We start from the raw sequence: 18,577 nt of genomic DNA on the forward strand, positions 1-18,577 counted from the left end.
GGCTGAGCTAGAGGCCAAGATCTACAGGTAGGCACTTCGCAAAAAACACCTCTGTTTTCTTTCAAACAAATTGGATGTGTCCACGTTGCGCTTTGGTTCATTTCCTGTCGCGGGCGCTATGCCTACTCACACAAGTGAGGTATCATTTTTATCGGGAGACTTGGGGGAACACTGGGTGGAAGGAAATTTATGGCTCCTCTCAGATTCCAGAACTTTCTGCCACAGAAATATGAGGAACATGTGTTTTTTTAGCCAAATTTTGAGGTTTGCAAGGGATTCTGGGTAACAGAACCTGGTCAGAGCCCCACAAGTCACCCCATCTTGGATTCCCCTAGGTCTCTAGTTTTGAAAAATGCACAGGTTTGGTAGGTTTCCCTAGGTGCCGGCTAAGCTAGAGGCCAAGATCTACATTTAGGCACTTCGCAAAAAACACCTCTGTTTTCTTTCAAACAAATTGGATGTGTCCACGTTGCGCTTTGGGGCATTTCCTGTCGCGGGCGCTATGCCTACCCACACAAGTGAGGTATCATTTTTATCGGGAGACTTGGGGGAACGCTGGGTGGAAGGAAATTTGTGGCTTCTCTCAGATTCCAGAACTTTCTGCCACAGAAATATGAGGAACATGTGTTTTTTTAGCCAAATTTTGAGGTTTGCAAAGGATTCTGGGTAACAGAACCTGGTCAGAGCCCCACAAGTCACCCCATCTTGGATTCCCCTAGGTCTCTAGTTTTCAAAAATGCACAGGTTTGGTAGGTTTCCCTAGGTGCCGGATGAGCTAGAGGCCAAAATCTACAGGTAGGCACTTCGCAAAAAACACCTCTGTTTTCTTTCAAAAAATTGGATGTGTCCACGTTGCGCTTTGGGGCATTTCCTGTCGCGGGCGCTAGGCCTACCCACACAAGTGAGGTATCATGTTTATCGGGAGACTTGGGGGAACACTGGGTGGAAGAAAATTTGTGGCTCCTCTTAGATTCCAGAACTTTCTGCCACAGAAATGTGAGGAACATGTGTGTTTTTTTAGCCAAATTTTGAGGTTTGCAAAGAATTCTGGGTAACAGAACCTGGTCAGAGCCCCACAAGTCACCCCTTCTTGGATTCCCCTAGGTCTCCAGTTTTAAAAAATGCACAGGTTTGGTAGGTTTCCCTAGGTGCCGGCTGAGCTAGAGGCCAAAATCTACAGGTAGGCACTTCGCAAAAAACACCTCTGTTTTCTTTAAAAAAAAGTGGATGTGTCCACGTTGCGCTTCGGGGCATTTCCTGTCGCGGGCGCTAGGCCTACCCACACAAGTGAGGTATCATTTTTATAGGGAGGCTTGTGGGAACACTGGGTGGAAGAAAATTTGTGGCTCCTCTCAGATTCCAGAACTTTCTGCCACAGAAATGTGAGGAACATGTGTGTTTTTTTAGCCAAATTTTGAGGTTTGCAAAGAATTCTGGGTAACAGAACCTGGTCAGAGCCCCACAAGTCACCCCATCTTGGATTCCCCTAGGTCTCTAGTTTTCAGAAATGCACAGGTTTGGTAGGTTTCCCTCGGTGCCGGCTGAGCTAGAGGCCAAGATCTACAGGTAGGCACTTCGCAAAAAACACCTCTGTTTTCTTTCAAACAAATTGGATGTGTCCACGTTGCGCTTTGGTTCATTTCCTGTCGCGGGCGCTATGCCTACTCACACAAGTGAGGTATCATTTTTATCGGGAGACTTGGGGGAACGCTGTGTGGAAGGAAATTTATGGCTCCTCTCAGATTCCAGAACTTTCTGCCACAGAAATATGAGGAACATGTGTTTTTTTAGCCAAATTTTGAGGTTTGCAAGGGATTCTGGGTAACAGAACCTGGTCAGAGCCCCACAAGTCACCCCATCTTGGATTCCCCTAGGTCTCTAGTTTTGAAACATGCACAGATTTGGTAGGTTTCCCTAGGTGACGGCTGAGCTAGAGGCCAAAATCTACAGGTAGGCACTTCGCAAAAAACACTTCTGTTTTCTTAAAAAAAATTGGATGTGTCAACGTTGCGCTTTGGGGCATTTCCTGTCGCGGGCGCTAGGCCTACCCACACAAGTGAGGTATCATTTTTATCGGGAGACTTGGGGGAACACTGGGTGGAAGAAAATTTGTGGCTCCTCTCAGATTCCAGAACTTTCTGCCACAGAAATGTGAGGAACATGTGTGTTTTTTTGGCCAAATTTTGAGGTTTGCAAAGAATTCTGGGTAAGAGAACCTGGTCAGAGCCCCACAAGTCACCCCATCTTGGATTCCCCTAGGTCTCTAGTTTTCAGAAATGCACAGGTTTGGTAGGTTTCCCTAGGTGCCGGCTGAGCTAGAGGCCAAGATCTACAGGTAGGCACTTTGCAAAAAACACCTCTGTTTTCTTTCAAACAAATTGGATGTGTCCACGTTGCGCTTTGGGGCATTTCCTGTAGCGGGCGCTATGCCTACCCACACAAGTGAGGTATCATTTTTATCGGGAGACTTGGGGGAACGCTGGGTGGAAGGAAATTTGTGGCTCCTCTCAGATTCCAGAACTTTCTGCCACAGAAATATGAGGAACATGTGTTTTTTTAGCCAAATTTTGAGGTTTGCAAAGGATTCTGGGTAACAGAACCTGGTCAGAGCCCCACAAGCCACCCCATCTTGGATTCCCCTAGGTCTCTAGTTTTGAAAAATGCACAGGTTTGGAAAGTTTCCCTAGGGGACGGCTGAGCTAGAGGCCAAAATCTACAGGTAGGCATTCCGCAAAAAAAAACCTCTGTTTTCTTTCAAAAAATTGGATGTGTCCACGTTGCGCTTTTGGGCATTTCCTGTCGCGGGCGCTAGGCCTACCCACACAAGTGAGGTATCATGTTTATCGGGAGACTTGGGGGAACGCTGGGTGGAAGGAAATTTGTGGCTCCTCTCAGATTCCAGAACTTTCTGCCACAGAAATGTGAGGAACACGTGTGTTTTTTTAGCCAAATTTTGAGGTTTGCAAACGATTCTGGGTAACAGAACCTGGTCAGAGCCCCACAAGTCACCCCATCTTGGATTCCCCTAGGTCTCTAGTTTTCAAAAATGCACAGGTTTGGTAGGTTTCCCTAGGTGCCGGCTGAGCTAGAGGCCAAAATCTACAGGTAGGCACTTCGCAAAAAACACTTCTGTTTTCTTTAAAAAAATTGGATGTGTCAACGTTGCGCTTTGGGGCATTTCCTGTCGCGGGCGCTAGGCCTACCCACACAAGTGAGGTATCATTTTTATCGGGAGACTTGGGGGAACACTGGGTGGAAGAAAATTTGTGGCTCCTCTCAGATTCCAGAACTTTCTGCCACAGAAATGTGAGGAACATGTGTTTTTTTTTGGCCAAATTTTGAGGTTTGCAAAGAATTCTGGGTAACAGAACCTGGTCAGAGCCCCACAAGTCACCCCATCTTGGATTCCCCTAGGTCTCTAGTTTTCAGAAATGCACAGGTTTGGTAGGTTTCCCTCGGTGCCGGCTGAGCTAGAGGCCAAGATCTACAGGTAGGCACTTTGCAAAAAACACCTCTGTTTTCTTTCAAACAAATTGGATGTGTCCACGTTGCGCTTTGGGGCATTTCCTGTCGCGGGCGCTATGCCTACCCACACAAGTGAGGTATCATTTTTATCGGGAGACTTGGGGGAACGCTGGGTGGAAGGAAATTTGTGGCTCCTCTCAGATTCCAGAACTTTCTGCCACAGAAATATGAGGAACATGTGTTTTTTTAGCCAAATTTTGAGGTTTGCAAAGGATTCTGGGTAACAGAACCTGGTCAGAGCCCCACAAGCCACCCCATCTTGGATTCCCCTAGGTCTCTAGTTTTGAAAAATGCACAGGTTTGGTAAGTTTCCCTAGGGGACGGCTGAGCTAGAGGCCAAAATCTAGAGGTAGGCATTCCGCAAAAAAAAAACTCTGTTTTCTTTCAAAAAATTGGATGTGTCCACGTTGCGCTTTTGGGCATTTCCTGTCGCGGGCGCTAGGCCTACCCACACATGTGAGGTATCATGTTTATCGGGAGACTTGGGGGAACGCTGGGTGGAAGGAAATTTGTGGCTCCTCTCAGATTCCAGAACTTTCTGCCACAGAAATGTGAGGAACACGTGTGTTTTTTTAGCCAAATTTTGAGGTTTGCAAACGATTCTGGGTAACAGAACCTGGTCAGAGCCCCACAAGTCACCCCATCTTGGATTCCCCTAGGTCTCTAGTTTTCAAAAATGCACAGGTTTGGTAGGTTTCCCTAGGTGCCGGCTGAGCTAGAGGCCAAAATCTACAGGTAGGCACTTCGCAAAAAACACTTCTGTTTTCTTTAAAAAAATTGGATGTGTCAACGTTGCGCTTTGGGGCATTTCCTGTCGCGGGCGCTAGGCCTACCCACACAAGTGAGGTATCATTTTTATCGGGAGACTTGGGGGAACACTGGGTGGAAGAAAATTTGTGGCTCCTCTCAGATTCCAGAACTTTCTGCCACAGAAATGTGAGGAACATGTGTTTTTTTTTCGCCAAATTTTGAGGTTTGCAAAGAATTCTGGGTAACAGAACCTGGTCAGAGCCCCACAAGTCACCCCATCTTGGATTCCCCTAGGTCTCTAGTTTTCAGAAATGCACAGGTTTGGTAGGTTTCCCTAGGTGCCGGCTGAGCTAGAGGCCAAGATCTACAGGTAGGCACTTCGCAAAAAACACCTCTGTTTTCTTTCAAACAAATTGGATGTGTCCACGTTGCGCTTTGGGGCATTTCCTGTCGCGGGCGCTATGCCTACCCACACAAGTGAGGTATCATTTTTATCGGGAGACTTGGGGGAACGCTGGGTGGAAGGAAATTTGTGGCTCCTCTCAGATTCCAGAACTTTCTGCCACAGAAATATGAGGAACATGTGTTTTTTTAGCCAAATTTTGAGGTTTGCAAAGGATTCTGGGTAACAGAACCTGGTCAGAGCCCCACAAGTCACCCCATCTTGGATTCCCCTAGGTCTCTAGTTTTCAAAAATGCACAGGTTTGGTAGGTTTCCCTAGGTGCCGGATGAGCTAGAGGCCAAAATCTACAGGTAGGCACTTCGCAAAAAACACCTCTGTTTTCTTTCAAAAAATTGGATGTGTCCACGTTGCGCTTTGGGGCATTTCCTGTCGCGGGCGCTAGGCCTACCCACACAAGTGAGGTATCATTTTTATCGGGAGACTTGGGGGAACACTGGGTGGAAGAAAATTTGTGGCTCCTCTTAGATTCCAGAACTTTCTGCCACAGAAATGTGAGGAACATGTGTGTTTTTTTAGCCAAATTTTGAGGTTTGCAAAGAATTCTGGGTAACAGAACCTGGTCAGAGCCCCACAAGTCACCCCATCTTGGATTCCCCTAGGTCTCTAGTTTTCAGAAATGCACAGGTTTGGTAGGTTTCCCTAGGTGCCGGCTGAGCTAGAGGCCAAGATCTACAGGTAGGCACTTCGCAAAAAACACCTCTGTTTTCTTTCAAACAAATTGGATGTGTCCACGTTGCGCTTTGGTTCATTTCCTGTCGCGGGCGCTATGCCTACTCACACAAGTGAGGTATCATTTTTATCGGGAGACTTGGGGGAACGCTGTGTGGAAGGAAATTTATGGCTCCTCTCAGATTCCAGAACTTTCTGCCACAGAAATATGAGGAACATGTGTTTTTTTAGCCAAATTTTGAGGTTTGCAAGGGATTCTGGGTAACAGAACCTGGTCAGAGCCCCACAAGTCACCCCATCTTGGATTCCCCTAGGTCTCTAGTTTTGAAAAATGCACAGGTTTGGTAGGTTTCCCTAGGTGACGGCTGAGCTAGAGGCCAAAATCTACAGGTAGGCACTTCGCAAAAAACCCCTCTGTTTTCTTTCAAAAAATTGGATGTGTCCACGTTGCGCTTTGGGGCATTTCCTGTCGCGGGCGCTAGGCCTACCCACACAAGTGAGGTATCATTTTTATCGGGAGACTTGGGGGAACGCTGGGTGGAAGGAAATTTGTGGCTCCTCTCAGATTCCAGAACTTTCTGCCACAGAAATGTGAGGAACATGTGTGTTTTTTTAGCCAAATTTTGAGGTTTGCAAAGGATTGTGGGTAACAGAACCTGGTCAGAGCCCCACAAGTCACCCAATCTTGGATTCCCCTAGGTCTCTAGTTTTCAAAAATGCACAGGTTTGGTAGGTTTCCCTAGGTGCCGGCTGAGCTAGAGGCCAAAATCTACAGGTAGGCACTTCGCAAATAACACCTCTGTTTTCTTTAAAAAAAAGTGGATGTGTCCACGTTGCGCTTCGGGGCATTTCCTGTCGCGGGCGCTAGGCCTACCCACACAAGTGAGGTATCATTTTTATCGGGAGGCTTGGGGGAACACTGGGTGGAAGAAAATTTGTGGCTCCTCTCAGATTCCAGAACTTTCTGCCACAGAAATGTGAGCAACATGTGTGTTTTTTTAGCCAAATTTTGAGGTTTGCAAAGAATTCTGGGTAACAGAACCTGGTCAGAGCCCCACAAGTCACCCCATCTTGGATTCCCCTAGGTCTCTAGTTTTCAGAAATGCACAGGTTTGGTAGGTTTCCCTAGGTGCCGGCTGAGCTAGAGGCCAAGATCTACAGGTAGGCACTTCGCAAAAAACACCTCTGTTTTCTTTCAAACAAATTGGATGTGTCCACGTTGCGCTTTGGTTCATTTCCTGTCGCGGGCGCTATGCCTACTCACACAAGTGAGGTATCATTTTTATCGGGAGACTTGGGGGAACACTGGGTGGAAGGAAATTTATGGCTCCTCTCAGATTCCAGAACTTTCTGCCACAGAAATATGAGGAACATGTGTTTTTTTAGCCAAATTTTGAGGTTTGCAAGGGATTCTGGGTAACAGAACCTGGTCAGAGCTCCACAAGTCACCCCATCTTGGATTCCCCTAGGTCTCTAGTTTTGAAAAATGCACAGGTTTGGTAGGTTTCCCTAGGTGCCGGCTAAGCTAGAGGCCAAGATCTACATTTAGGCACTTCGCAAAAAACACCTCTGTTTTCTTTCAAACAAATTGGATGTGTCCACGTTGCGCTTTGGGGCATTTCCTGTCGCGGGCGCTATGCCTACCCACACAAGTGAGGTATCATTTTTATCGGGAGACTTGGGGGAACGCTGGGTGGAAGGAAATTTGTGGCTCCTCTCAGATTCCAGAACTTTCTGCCACAGAAATATGAGGAACATGTGTTTTTTTAGCCAAATTTTGAGGTTTGCAAAGGATTCTGGGTAACAGAACCTGGTCAGAGCCCCACAAGTCACCCCATCTTGGATTCCCCTAGGTCTCTAGTTTTCAAAAATGCACAGGTTTGGTAGGTTTCCCTAGGTGCCGGATGAGCTAGAGGCCAAAATCTACAGGTAGGCACTTCGCAAAAAACACCTCTGTTTTCTTTCAAAAAATTGGATGTGTCCACGTTGCGCTTTGGGGCATTTCCTGTCGCGGGCGCTAGGCCTACCCACACAAGTGAGGTATCATTTTTATCGGGAGACTTGGGGGAACACTGGGTGGAAGAAAATTTGTGGCTCCTCTTAGATTCCAGAACTTTCTGCCACAGAAATGTGAGGAACATGTGTGTTTTTTTAGCCAAATTTTGAGGTTTGCAAAGAATTCTGGGTAACAGAACCTGGTCAGAGCCCCACAAGTCACCCCTTCTTGGATTCCCCTAGGTCTCCAGTTTTAAAAAATGCACAGGTTTGGTAGGTTTCCCTAGGTGCCGGCTGAGCTAGAGGCCAAAATCTACAGGTAGGCACTTCGCAAAAAACACCTCTGTTTTCTTTAAAAAAAAGTGGATGTGTCCACGTTGCGCTTCGGGGCATTTCCTGTCGCGGGCGCTAGGCCTACCCACACAAGTGAGGTATCATTTTTATCGGGAGGCTTGGGGGAACACTGGGTGGAAGAAAATTTGTGGCTCCTCTCAGATTCCAGAACTTTCTGCCACAGAAATGTGAGGAACATGTGTGTTTTTTTAGCCAAATTTTGAGGTTTGCAAAGAATTCTGGGTAACAGAACCTGGTCAGAGCCCCACAAGTCACCCCATCTTGGATTCCCCTAGGTCTCTAGTTTTCAGAAATGCACAGGTTTGGTAGGTTTCCCTTGGTGCCGGCTGAGCTAGAGGCCAAGATCTACAGGTAGGCACTTCGCAAAAAACACCTCTGTTTTCTTTCAAACAAATTGGATGTGTCCACGTTGCGCTTTGGTTCATTTCCTGTCGCGGGCGCTATGCCTACTCACACAAGTGAGGTATAATTTTTATCGGGAGACTTGGGGGAACGCTGTGTGGAAGGAAATTTATGGCTCCTCTCAGATTCCAGAACTTTCTGCCACAGAAATATGAGGAACATGTGTTTTTTTAGCCAAATTTTGAGGTTTGCAAGGGATTCTGGGTAACAGAACCTGGTCAGAGCCCCACAAGTCACCCCATCTTGGATTCCCCTAGGTCTCTAGTTTTGAAAAATGCACAGATTTGGTAGGTTTCCCTAGGTGCCGGCTGAGCTAGAGGCCAAAATCTACAGGTAGGCACTTCGCAAAAAAAAACTCTGTTTTCTTTCAAACAAATTGGATGTGTCCACGTTGCGCTTTGGTTCATTTCCTGTCGCGGGCGCTAGGCCTACCCACACAAGTGAGGTATCATTTTTATTGGGAGACTTGGGGGAACGCTGGGTGGAAGGAAATTTGTGGCTCATATTAGATTCCAGAACTTTATGCCACAGAAATGTGAGGAACATGTGATTTTTAAGGCCACATTTTGAGGTTTGCAAAGGATTCTGGGTAACAGAACCTGGTCAGAGCCCCACAAGTCACCCCATCTTAGATTCCCCTAGGTCTCTAGTTTTCAAAAATGCACAGGTTTGGTATGTTTCCCTAGGTGCCGGCTGAGCTAGAGGCCAAAATCTACAGGTAGGCACTTCGCAAAAAACACCTCTGTTTTCTTTCAAACAAATTGGATGTGTCCATGTTGCGCTTTGGGGCATTTCCTGTCGCGGGCGCTAGGCCTACCCACACAAGTGAGGTATCATTTTTATCGGGAGACTTGGGGGAACACTGGGTGGAAGAAAATTTGTGGCACCTCTTAGATTCCAGAACTTTCTGCCACAGAAATGTGAGGAACATGTGTGTTTTTTTAGCCAAATTTTGAGGTTTGCAAAGAATTCTGGGTAACAGAACCTGGTCAGAGCCCCACAAGTCACCCCTTCTTGGATTCCCCTAGGTCTCTAGTTTTAAAAAATGCACAGGTTTGGTAGGTTTCCCTAGGTGCCGGCTGAGCTAGAGGCCAAAATCTACAGGTAGGCACTTCGCAAAAAACACCTCTGTTTTCTTTAAAAAAAAGTTGATGTGTCCACGTTGCGCTTCGGGGCATTTCCTGTCGCGGGCGCTAGGCCTACCCACACAAGTGAGGTATCATTTTTATCGGGAGGCTTGGGGGAACACTGGGTGGAAGAAAATTTGTGGCTCCTCTCAGATTCCAGAACTTTCTGCCACAGAAATGTGAGGAACATGTGTGTTTTTTTAGCCAAATTTTGAGGTTTGCAAAGAATTCTGGGTAACAGAACCTGGTCAGAGCCCCACAAGTCACCCCATCTTGGATTCCCCTAGGTCTCTAGTTTTCAGAAATGCACAGGTTTGGTAGGTTTCCCTAGGTGCCGGCTGAGCTAGAGGCCAAGATCTACAGGTAGGCACTTCGCAAAAAACACCTCTGTTTTCTTTCAAACAAATTGGATGTGTCCACGTTGCGCTTTGGGGCATTTCCTGTCGCGGGCGCTATGCCTACCCACACAAGTGAGGTATCATTTTTATCGGGAGACTTGGGGGAACGCTGGGTGGAAGGAAATTTGTGGCTCCTCTCAGATTCCAGAACTTTCTGCCACAGAAATATGAGGAACATGTGTTTTTTTAGCCAAATTTTGAGGTTTGCAAAGGATTCTGGGTAACAGAACCTGGTCAGAGCCCCACAAGTCACCCCATCTTGGATTCCCCTAGGTCTCTAGTTTTGAAAAATGCACAGGTTTGGTAGGTTTCCCTAGGTGCCGGATGAGCTAGAGGCCAAAATCTACAGTTAGGCACTTCGCAAAAAACACCTCTGTTTTCTTTCAAAAAATTGGATGTGTCCACGTTGCGCTTTGGGGCATTTCCTGTCGCGGGCGCTAGGCCTACCCACACAAGTGAGGTATCATTTTTATCGGGAGGCTTGGGGGAACACTGGGTGGAAGAAAATTTGTGGCTCCTCTCAGATTCCAGAACTTTCTGCCACAGAAATGTGAGGAACATGTGTGTTTTTTTAGCCAAATTTTGAGGTTTGCAAAGAATTCTGGGTAACAGAACCTGGTCAGAGCCCCACAAGTCACCCCATCTTGGATTCCCCTAGGTCTCTAGTTTTCAGAAATGCACAGGTTTGGGAGGTTTCCCTAGGTGCCGGCTGAGCTAGAGGCCAAAATCTACAGGTAGGCACTTCGCAAAAAACACCTCTGTTTTCTTTAAAAAAAAGTGGATGTGTCCACGTTGCGCTTCGGGGCATTTCCTGTCGCGGGCGCTAGGCCTACCCACACAAGTGAGGTATCATTTTTATCGGGAGGCTTGGGGGAACACTGGGTGGAAGAAAATTTGTGGCTCCTCTCAGATTCCAGAACTTTCTGCCACAGAAATGTGAGGAACATGTGTGTTTTTTTAGCCAAATTTTGAGGTTTGCAAAGAATTCTGGGTAACAGAACCTGGTCAGAGCCCCACAAGTCACCCCATCTTGGATTCCCCTAGGTCTCTAGTTTTCAGAAATGCACAGGTTTGGTAGGTTTCCCTAGGTGCCGGCTGAGCTAGAGGCCAAGATCTACAGGTAGGCACTTCGCAAAAAACACTTCTGTTTTCTTTCAAAAAATTGGATGTGTCCACGTTGCGCTTTGGGGCATTTCCTGTGGCGGGCGCTAGGCCTATCCACACAAGTGAGGTATCATTTTTATCGGGAGACTTGGGGGAACACTGGGTGGAAGAAAATTTGTGGCTCCTCTTAGATTCCAGAACTTTCTGCCACAGAAATGTGAGGAACATGTGTGTTTTTTTAGCCAAATTTTGAGGTTTGCAAAGAATTCTGGGTAACAGAACCTGGTCAGAGCCCCACAAGTCACCCCTTCTTGGATTCCCCTAGGTCTCTAGTTTTAAAAAATGCACAGGTTTGGTAGGTTTCCCTAGGTGCCGGCTGAGCTAGAGGCCAAAATCTACAGGTAGGCACTTCGCAAAAAACACCTCTGTTTTCTTTAAAAAAAAGTGGATGTGTCCACGTTGCGCTTCGGGGCATTTCCTGTCGCGGGCGCTATGCCTACCCACACAAGTGAGGTATCATTTTTATCGGGAGGCTTGGGGGAACACTGGGTGGAAGAAAATTTGTGGCTCCTCTCAGATTCCAGAACTTTCTGCCACAGAAATGTGAGGAACATGTGTGTTTTTTTAGCCAAATTTTGAGGTTTGCAAAGAATTCTGGGTAACAGAACCTGGTCAGAGCCCCACAAGTCACCCCATCTTGGATTCCCCTAGGTCTCTAGTTTTCAGAAATGCACAGGTTTGGTAGGTTTCCCTAGGTGCCGGCTGAGCTAGAGGCCAAGATCTACAGGTAGGCACTTCGCAAAAAACACCTCTGTTTTCTTTCAAACAAATTGGATGTGTCCACGTTGCGCTTTGGTTCATTTCCTGTCGCGGGCGCTATGCCTACTCACACAAGTGAGGTATCATTTTTATCGGGAGACTTGGGGGAACGCTGTGTGGAAGGAAATTTATGGCTCCTCTCAGATTCCAGAACTTTCTGCCACAGAAATATGAGGAACATGTGTTTTTTTAGCCAAATTTTGAGGTTTGCAAGGGATTCTAGGTAACAGAACCTGGTCAGAGCCCCACAAGTCACCCCATCTTGGATTCCCCTAGGTCTCTAGTTTTGAAAAATGCACAGGTTTGGTAGGTTTCCCTAGGTGACGGCTGAGCTAGAGGCCAAAATCTACAGGTAGGCACTTCGCAAAAAACCCCTCTGTTTTCTTTCAAAAAATTGGATGTGTCCACGTTGCGCTTTGGGGCATTTCCTGTCGCGGGCGCTAGGCCTACCCACACAAGTGAGGTATCATTTTTATCGGGAGACTTGGGGGAACGCTGGGTGGAAGGAAATTTGTGGCTCCTCTCAGATTCCAGAACTTTCTGCCACAGAAATATGAGGAACATGTGTTTTTTTAGTCAAATTTTGAGGTTTGCAAAGGATTCTGGGTAACAGAACCTGGTCAGAGCCCCACAAGTCACCCCATCTTGGATTCCCCTAGGTCTCTAGTTTTCAAAAATGCACAGGTTTGGTAGGTTTCCCTAGGTGCCGGATGAGCTAGAGGCCAAAATCTACAGGTAGGCACTTCGCAAAAAACACCTCTGTTTTCTTTCAAAAAATTGGATGTGTCCACGTTGCGCTTTGGGGCATTTCCTGTCGCGGGCGCTAGGCCTACCCACACAAGTGAGGTATCATTTTTATCGGGAGACTTGGGGGAACACTGGGTGGAAGAAAATTTGTGGCTCCTCTTAGATTCCAGAACTTTCTGCCACAGAAATGTGAGGAACATGTGTGTTTTTTTAGCCAAATTTTGAGGTTTGCAAAGAATTCTGGGTAACAGAACCTGGTCAGAGCCCCACAAGTCACCCCTTCTTGGATTCCCCTAGGTCTCCAGTTTTAAAAAATGCACAGGTTTGGTAGGTTTCCCTAGGTGCCGGCTGAGCTAGAGGCCAAAATCTACAGGTAGGCACTTCGCAAAAAACACCTCTGTTTTCTTTAAAAAAAAGTGGATGTGTCCACGTTGCGCTTCGGGGCATTTCCTGTCGCGGGCGCTAGGCCTACCCACACAAGTGAGGTATCATTTTTATCGGGAGGCTTGGGGGAACACTGGGTGGAAGAAAATTTGTGGCTCCTCTCAGATTCCAGAACTTTCTGCCACAGAAATGTGAGGAACATGTGTGTTTTTTTAGCCAAATGTTGAGGTTTGCAAAGAATTCTGGGTAACAGAACCTGGTCAGAGCCCCACAAGTCACCCCATCTTGGATTCCCCTAGGTCTCTAGTTTTCAGAAATGCACAGGTTTGGTAGGTTTCCCTTGGTGCCGGCTGAGCTAGAGGCCAAGATCTACAGGTAGGCACTTCGCAAAAAACACCTCTGTTTTCTTTCAAACAAATTGGATGTGTCCACGTTGCGCTTTGGTTCATTTCCTGTCGCGGGCGCTATGCCTACTCACACAAGTGAGGTATCATTTTTATCGGGAGACTTGGGGGAACGCTGTGTGGAAGGAAATTTATGGCTCCTCTCAGATTCCAGAACTTTCTGCCACAGAAATATGAGGAACATGTGTTTTTTTAGCCAAATTTTGAGGTTTGCAAGGGATTCTGGGTAACAGAACCTGGTCAGAGCCCCACAAGTCACCCCATCTTGGATTCCCCTAGGTCTCTAGTTTTGAAAAATGCACAGGTTTGGTAGGTTTCCCTAGGTGACGGCTGAGCTAGAGGCCAAAATCTACAGGTAGGCACTTCGCAAAAAACCCCTCTGTTTTCTTTCAAAAAATTGGATGTGTCCACGTTGCGCTTTGGGGCATTTCCTGTCGCGGGCGCTAGGCCTACCCACACAAGTGAGGTATCATTTTTATCGGGAGACTTGGGGGAACGCTGGGTGGAAGGAAATTTGTGGCTCCTCTCAGATTCCAGAACTTTCTGCCACAGAAATGTGAGGAACATGTGTGTTTTTTTAGCCAAATTTTGAGGTTTGCAAAGGATTGTGGGTAACAGAACCTGGTCAGAGCCCCACAAGTCACCCAATCTTGGATTCCCCTAGGTCTCTAGTTTAAAAAAATGCACAGGTTTGGTAGGTTTCCCTAGGTGCCGGCTGAGCTAGAGGCCAAAATCTACAGGTAGGCACTTCGCAAAAAACACCTCTGTTTTCTTTAAAAAAAAGTGGATGTGTCCACGTTGCGCTTCGGGGCATTTCCTGTCGCGGGCGCTAGGCCTACCCACACAAGTGAGGTATCATTTTTATCGGGAGGCTTGGGGGAACACTGGGTGGAAGAAAATTTGTGGCTCCTCTCAGATTCCAGAACTTTCTGCCACAGAAATGTGAGCAACATGTGTGTTTTTTTAGCCAAATTTTGAGGTTTGCAAAGAATTCTGTGTAACAGAACCTGGTCAGAGCCCCACAAGTCACCCCATCTTGGATTCCCCTAGGTCTCTAGTTTTCAGAAATGCACAGGTTTGGTAGGTTTCCCTAGGTGCCGGCTGAGCTAGAGGCCAAGATCTACAGGTAGGCACTTCGCAAAAAACACCTCTGTTTTCTTTCAAACAAATTGGATGTGTCCACGTTGCGCTTTGGTTCATTTCCTGTCGCGGGCGCTATGCCTACTCACACAAGTGAGGTATCATTTTTATCGGGAGGCTTGGGGGAACACTGGGTGGAAGGAAATTTATGGCTCCTCTCAGATTCCAGAACTTTCTGCCACAGAAATATGAGGAACATGTGTTTTTTTAGCCAAATTTTGAGGTTTGCAAGGGATTCTGGGTAACAGAACCTGGTCAGAGCCCCACAAGTCACCCCATCTTGGATTCCCCTAGGTCTCTAGTTTTGAAAAATGCACAGGTTTGGTAGGTTTCCCTAGGTGCCGGCTAAGCTAGAGGCCAAGATCTACATTTAGGCACTTCGCAAAAAACACCTCTGTTTTCTTTCAAACAAATTGGATGTGTCCACGTTGCGCTTTGGGGCATTTCCTGTCGCGGGCGCTATGCCTACCCACACAAGTGAGGTATCATTTTTATCGGGAGACTTGGGGGAACGCTGGGTGGAAGGAAATTTGTGGCTCCTCTCAGATTCCAGAACTTTCTGCCACAGAAATATGAGGAACATGTGTTTTTTTAGCCAAATTTTGAGGTTTGCAAAGGATTCTGGGTAACAGAACCTGGTCAGAGCCCCACAAGTCACCCCATCTTGGATTCCCCTAGGTCTCTAGTTTTCAAAAATGCACAGGTTTGGTAGGTTTCCCTAGGTGCCGGATGAGCTAGAGGCCAAAATCTACAGGTAGGCACTTTGCAAAAAACACCTCTGTTTTCTTTAAAAAAAAGTGGATGTGTCCACGTTGCGCTTCGGGGCATTTCCTGTCGCGGGCGCTAGGCCTACCCACACAAGTGAGGTATCATTTTTATCGGGAGGCTTGGGGGAACACTGGGTGGAAGAAAATTTGTGGCTCCTCTCAGATTCCAGAACTTTCTGCCACAGAAATGTGAGGAACATGTGTGTTTTTTTAGCCAAATGTTGAGGTTTGCAAAGAATTCTGGGTAACAGAACCTGGTCAGAGCCCCACAAGTCACCCCATCTTGGATTCCCCTAGGTCTCTAGTTTTCAGAAATGCACAGGTTTGGTAGGTTTCCCTTGGTGCCGGCTGAGCTAGAGGCCAAGATCTACAGGTAGGCACTTCGCAAAAAACACCTCTGTTTTCTTTCAAACAAATTGGATGTGTCCACGTTGCGCTTTGGTTCATTTCCTGTCGCGGGCGCTATGCCTACTCACACAAGTGAGGTATCATATTTATCGGGAGACTTGGGGGAACGCTGTGTGGAAGGAAATTCATGGCTCCTCTCAGATTCCAGAACTTTCTGCCACAGAAATATGAGGAACATGTGTTTTTTTAGCCAAATTTTGAGGTTTGCAAGGGATTCTGGGTAACAGAACCTGGTCAGAGCCCCACAAGTCACCCCATCTTGGATTCCCCTAGGTCTCTAGTTTTGAAAAATGCACAGATTTGGTAGGTTTCCCTAGGTGACGGCTGAGCTAGAGGCCAAAATCTACAGGTAGGCACTTCGCAAAAAACACTTCTGTTTTCTTAAAAAAAATTGGATGTGTCAACGTTGCGCTTTGGGGCATTTCCTGTCGCGGGCGCTAGGCCTACCCACACAAGTGAGGTATCATTTTTATCGGGAGACTTGGGGGAACACTGGGTGGAAGAAAATTTGTGGCTCCTCTCAGATTCCAGAACTTTCTGCCACAGAAATGTGAGGAACATGTGTGTTTTTTTGGCCAAATTTTGAGGTTTGCAAAGAATTCTGGGTAAGAGAACCTGGTCAGAGCCCCACAAGTCACCCCATCTTGGATTCCCCTAGGTCTCTAGTTTTGAAAAATGCACAGGTTTGGTAGGTTTCCCTAGGTGCCGGCTAAGCTAGAGGCCAAGATCTACATTTAGGCACTTCGCAAAAAACACCTCTGTTTTCTTTCAAACAAATTGGATGTGTCCACGTTGCGCTTTGGGGCATTTCCTGTCGCGGGCGCTATGCCTACCCACACAAGTGAGGTATCATTTTTATCGGGAGACTTGGGGGAACGCTGGGTGGAAGGAAATTTGTGGCTCCTCTCAGATTCCAGAACTTTCTGCCACAGAAATATGAGGAACATGTGTTTTTTTAGCCAAATTTTGAGGTTTGCAAAGGATTCTGGGTAACAGAACCTGGTCAGAGCCCCACAAGTCACCCCATCTTGGATTCCCCTAGGTCTCTAGTTTTCAAAAATGCACAGGTTTGGTAGGTTTCCCTAGGTGCCGGATGAGCTAGAGGCCAAAATCTACAGGTAGGCACTTTGCAAAAAACACCTCTGTTTTCTTTAAAAAAAAGTGGATGTGTCCACGTTGCGCTTCGGGGCATTTCCTGTCGCGGGCGCTAGGCCTACCCACACAAGTGAGGTATCATTTTTATCGGGAGGCTTGGGGGAACACTGGGTGGAAGAAAATTTGTGGCTCCTCTCAGATTCCAGAACTTTCTGCCACAGAAATGTGAGGAACATGTGTGTTTTTTTAGCCAAATGTTGAGGTTTGCAAAGAATTCTGGGTAACAGAACCTGGTCAGAGCCCCACAAGTCACCCCATCTTGGATTCCCCTAGGTCTCTAGTTTTCAGAAATGCACAGGTTTGGTAGGTTTCCCTTGGTGCCGGCTGAGCTAGAGGCCAAGATCTACAGGTAGGCACTTCGCAAAAAACACCTCTGTTTTCTTTCAAACAAATTGGATGTGTCCACGTTGCGCTTTGGTTCATTTCCTGTCGCGGGCGCTATGCCTACTCACACAAGTGAGGTATCATATTTATCGGGAGACTTGGGGGAACGCTGTGTGGAAGGAAATTCATGGCTCCTCTCAGATTCCAGAACTTTCTGCCACAGAAATATGAGGAACATGTGTTTTTTTAGCCAAATTTTGAGGTTTGCAAGGGATTCTGGGTAACAGAACCTGGTCAGAGCCCCACAAGTCACCCCATCTTGGATTCCCCTAGGTCTCTAGTTTTGAAAAATGCACAGATTTGGTAGGTTTCCCTAGGTGACGGCTGAGCTAGAGGCCAAAATCTACAGGTAGGCACTTCGCAAAAAACACTTCTGTTTTCTTTAAAAAAATTGGATGTGTCAACGTTGCGCTTTGGGGCATTTCCTGTCGCGGGCGCTAGGCCTACCCACACAAGTGAGGTATCATTTTTATCGGGAGACTTGGGGGAACACTGGGTGGAAGAAAATTTGTGGCTCCTCTCAGATTCCAGAACTTTCTGCCACAGAAATGTGAGGAACATGTGTGTTTTTTTGGCCAAATTTTGAGGTTTGCAAAGAATTCTGGGTAAGAGAACCTGGTCAGAGCCCCACAAGTCACCCCATCTTGGATTCCCCTAGGTCTCTAGTTTTCAGAAATGCACAGGTTTGGTAGGTTTCCCTAGGTGCCGGCTGAGCTAGAGGCCAAGATCTACAGGTAGGCACTTTGCAAAAAACACCTCTGTTTTCTTTCAAACAAATTGGATGTGTCCACGTTGCGCTTTGGGGCATTTCCTGTAGCGGGCGCTATGCCTACCCACACAAGTGAGGTATCATTTTTATCGGGAGACTTGGGGGAACGCTGGGTGGAAGGAAATTTGTGGCTCCTCTCAGATTCCAGAACTTTCTGCCACAGAAATATGACGAACATGTGTTTTTTTAGCCAAATTTTGAGGTTTGCAAAGGATTCTGGGTAACAGAACCTGGTCAGAGCCCCACAAGTCACCCCATTTTGGATTCCCCTAGGTCTCTAGTTTTGAAAAATGCACAGGTTTGGTAAGTTTCCCTAGGGGACGGCTGAGCTAGAGGCCAAAATCTACAGGTAGGCATTCCGCAAAAAAAAACCTCTGTTTTCTTTCAAAAAATTGGATGTGTCCACGTTGCGCTTTTGGGCATTTCCTGTCGCGGGCGCTAGGCCTACCCACACAAGTGAGGTATCATGTTTATCGGGAGACTTGGGGGAACGCTGGGTGGAAGGAAATTTGTGGCTCCTCTCAGATTCCAGAACTTTCTGCCACAGAAATGTGAGGAACACGTGTGTTTTTTTAGCCAAATTTTGAGGTTTGCAAACGATTCTGGGTAACAGAACCTGGTCAGAGCCCCACAAGTCACCCCATCTTGGATTCCCCTAGGTCTCTAGTTTTCAAAAATGCACAGGTTTGGTAGGTTTCCCTAGGTGCCGGCTGAGCTAGAGGCCAAAATCTACAGGTAGGCACTTCGCAAAAAACACTTCTGTTTTCTTTAAAAAAATTGGATGTGTCAACGTTGCGCTTTGGGGCATTTCC

Source organism: Pleurodeles waltl, chromosome 2_1 (assembly GCF_031143425.1).
Source record: "Pleurodeles waltl isolate 20211129_DDA chromosome 2_1, aPleWal1.hap1.20221129, whole genome shotgun sequence".
NCBI lineage: Eukaryota > Metazoa > Chordata > Amphibia > Caudata > Salamandridae > Pleurodeles > Pleurodeles waltl.